The 3,686-nt window shown below is 46.6% G+C and overlaps 1 long non-coding RNA gene across 1 annotated transcript; it reads left to right on the top strand.

Moving 5' to 3' along the window:
* Positions 1 to 1,123: 1,123 nt before the first annotated feature.
* On the top strand, positions 1,124 to 2,183 carry LOC113902836. Its single transcript, XR_003513927.1, has 2 exons — positions 1,124 to 1,707; positions 1,829 to 2,183. It is a non-coding gene; the product is annotated as an uncharacterized LOC113902836 (long non-coding RNA).
* Positions 2,184 to 3,686: the final 1,503 nt, after the last annotated feature.

Raw genomic sequence — 3,686 nt, 5'->3', positions numbered from 1 at the left:
GCCAGGGTCTGGGCCTAAGAGCTGAGGCCATGATGTCGCCCTGGGCAGGGGGAGGAAAGCACAGGGCCCCTGCTCCAGAGTGCTGCCCCACTGTGTGCGTGGAGCTCAGGCCTGCTGTGAGGAGCAGGCCCTGGCAGTGTGGAGCCAGGGGACACTCCCACTGGACCCTGTGCAGACTGGGGAGACGGGCTGACTGTAAGCGGATCTATCTGTTCTGCCTGACCTGATTTTCCCTTCCTTTTAATTTGACTTTTGTTTGTTTGCTTTGCATTGTTTTTGAGAGACCCTGGAGACAGACCTGAGACAGCCCGCACTGGTAGCTGCACACCCGGATCAGGCCAGGGCCTTCTGGCCTCAGCCTGCCCTTGGCCCTCCCAGAGGCCCAGGCCTCCCTCTGCAAATCCCTGACTTCCTGCAGTCACAGAACCAGGCAGACCACACCCACCAGGGCCTCTCTTGCCTTCCTCTTCACCGCCTGCTGCAGCAGGAACCTGCTAGAGCCACTGGCCCACACGGCCCCCTCAAGAGAAAGCCTGAGGAAGTGCTGGTGGATGAGAGAGAAGATCTGTGTTTTTAGGTCCCTAGAGCCAGCAGCCTGTGACTTTGGTATCCTACCCCTTGCATGGTCCACCCAGGTTTCTGTACCGGCTCCCAGGTGCTCTGTTCCTGCTGCTGTGATCTGCAGACAAGCACCTAGGGCCTGACAGTCGGCCACCCCGATGTTACTGAGGGAAGGAAATCAAAAACAACTGCAAAATCTCTAATCGCATTTTACTTTTAAAAAACTTTTTATCTCGAAATAATTACGTCAAGTCCCGCAAACCCTTTGTCCACCTTCCCCCAGCAATGATGTCTAATGTGATGACACTAAACATCAAAACCAGGAAACTTACATTGGTTCAACATTGGTAACTAGAGTCTAGGCCCCATTAAGCTTCCACAGTTTTTACAGGTGCATGTACCTGTGTTCGGAGAAGGCAATGGCACCCCACTCCAGTACTCTTGCCTGGAAAATCCCATGGACGGAGGAGCCTGGTAGGCTTCAGTCCATGGGGTTGCTAAGAGTTGGGCACGACTAAGCGACTTCACTTTCACTTTTCACTTTCATGCATTGGAGAAGGAAATGGCAACCCACTCCAGTATTCTTGCCTGGAGAATCCCAGGGACAGAGGAGTCTGGTGGGCTGCTGTCTATGGGGTCACACAGAGTCAGACACGACTGAAGCGACTTAGCAACAGTAGTACCTGTGTTTCCACAGAATGGGATTGCATGTGTAGATTTGCCACCCTCAAGGTACGGAAATGTTCTATCACCACAAAGGAACTCCTTCCTGTGTTCTACTCCTTCATCCCTGATGTAGTAGTTCTTCAGAGAAACAGAACAAAGGATAAACAGAGATGTATATTTTATTCTATTTTATTTATAGGAATATTGAGGGATATTATAGGAATAGGCAATTATGGAATTATGCAGGCTGAAATGTCTCACAGTCTTCCATCTGCAAACTGGGGAAGCATAAAAGTCAATTCTACAGTTCAACACAAGTCTGAAGGCCTGAGACCCAGAGGTGCTCACAGTCCAAGATCAAGGGCCCAAGAGTCGGGGGCCAATGGTGTGAGTCCACTCTGAGTCTGAAGAAGAGAACCAAGAGCACCCTTGTTTGAGAGCAGGGCAAGACGGACCTCCCAGCTCAAGCAGAGTGAGCAGGTACCCCTTCCTCCATCTTGTTCTTTTCACGTTTTTGATCACCTGGTGGACGCCCACACGCACTGGGGAGGGCCGTTTTCTCTACTCAGCCTTCTGGTTCAAATGCTTATCTCTTCTGCAGACACCCTCACGGACACACCCAGAAATAGTGTCTCATCAACAACCTGCGCACCTCTTAGCTCAGTCAAGTTGACACGTAAAATGTGTCATCATACCTGGAAACAACTGCCCTGGTTTCTTCTGTAGCGTTTTGTCATTTTGAGAGTGTTATGTAAATGAAACTGCACAACATAGATGGATGATGGATTTATGCTGCCCTTGAGATTCCACTGAAGCCGGTGCCTGTGGTTCCTTCTTATGGACGAGTGGTAACCCTGTTGGGTGGCTGTCCCTGAGTTGAAACATGCACCTACTGAAGGACATTTGTGTTGTTCCCAGTTTGAGGCTATTCTGAATAAAGCTGTTGTAAGTATTTCTATGCAAGTTTTTTTTTTTAAGTTTGGTAAAAATATGCATAAAATTTACCATTTTTAAGTGTACAGTTTAGTATGTGTACAGGTTTCCATATGGATGTAAGTTTTCAGTTCTCTGGGACAAATACCTAAGAGTACAGTTGCTGAATCATGTGGCAAGTGCATGTTTAGCTTCTTAAGAAACAACTGCCAAACTGTGTTCTGCAGTGACTGCACCATTGTCCATTCCCACCAGCAATGTAGGGGAGATCCAGCTTCTTCACAGTGTTGCCAGCATTTGGTCTCATCACTGCTTTTTTTTTTTTTTTTAAGCTGCCATCGTCCGTGTGTACTGGTGTCTCCTTATTATGATTTGCATTTCCCTAACGGCTAATGATCGGAGAAGGCAATGGCACCCCACTCCAGTACTCTTGCTTGGAAAATCCCATGGATGGAGGAGCCTGGTGGGCTGCAATCCATGGGGTCGCTAAGAGTCAGACACGACTGAGCAACTTCACCTTTCACTTTCATGCATTGGAGAAGGATATGGCAACCCACTCCGGTGTTCTTGCCTGGAGAATCCCAGGGATGGCTGAGCCTGGTGGGCTGCCGTCTATGGGGTCGCACAGAGTCAGACACGACTGAAGCGACTTAGCAGCAGCAGCAGCAGCAGCAACGGCTAATGATATTGAGCATCTTTTTGTGTGGTTGTCATTCGTGTATCCTCTTTGGTGAAATATCTGTTCGTGTCTTCTGCTTTTCTAACTTAATTAAAAGCAGGGTCTGCTTTCGTGTGTTGTTTTTGAGTTTTGAGAATTCTTTCACTTCTTTTAGAGGTTCTAGATATAAGTCAGATATGTGGTTTTCATATGATTTTCCCCAATCTGTGGCATGTCTTTCGTCCTTTTAATGGCATCTCTTGCTCAGCAAAAGTTTCAAATTTTGATGAAGTTCAACTTATCTTTTTTGGTGATAGCTCTACTTTTTGCCTAGCCCTAGATCTCAAAGGTTTTCTGTTGTTCTTCTTTCCTAGAAGTCTAATAGTGGTGCATTTTACATTTAGGTCTGTGATCCACTTCGAATTAACTTTGGTATAAGATATGAGGTTTAAGGGTTTTCTCTTTTGCCCATGGATGATCAGTTGCTCCACTGCCATTTGTTGGAGAGGCTGTCGTTCTCCACTGGGTAAGGTTTACACCTTTGTCAAACCAACAACAACCACAGAACCTACCATGTGGGTCTGTTTCTGGTTTCTCTATTCTATTCCACTGACCTCTGGGTCTGTCGCTTCACTAATACCACACTGTGCTACTGTAGCTCTGTGGTGAGTCTTGATATCAGGAAGAGTGAGTCTTCCCACTTTATTCTTTGTTAAACTTGTTAGCTGATTTAGTTCCTTTGCCTTTGCATATAAATTTTGGAATAAGCTTGTCTCTGTCTACAAAGTATCTTGCTGGGGTTTCCATAGAAATTGTGTTATTATTTTTGAGCTGTCGTGGATTAAATGGTTTTTGTAATCTTATTTTC

This window comes from Bos indicus x Bos taurus, chromosome 13, assembly GCF_003369695.1.
Source record: "Bos indicus x Bos taurus breed Angus x Brahman F1 hybrid chromosome 13, Bos_hybrid_MaternalHap_v2.0, whole genome shotgun sequence".
NCBI lineage: Eukaryota > Metazoa > Chordata > Mammalia > Artiodactyla > Bovidae > Bos > Bos indicus x Bos taurus.
The sequence above is the reverse complement of the archived record's forward strand: the minus strand, read 5'-3'. Positions and strand labels throughout refer to the sequence as shown.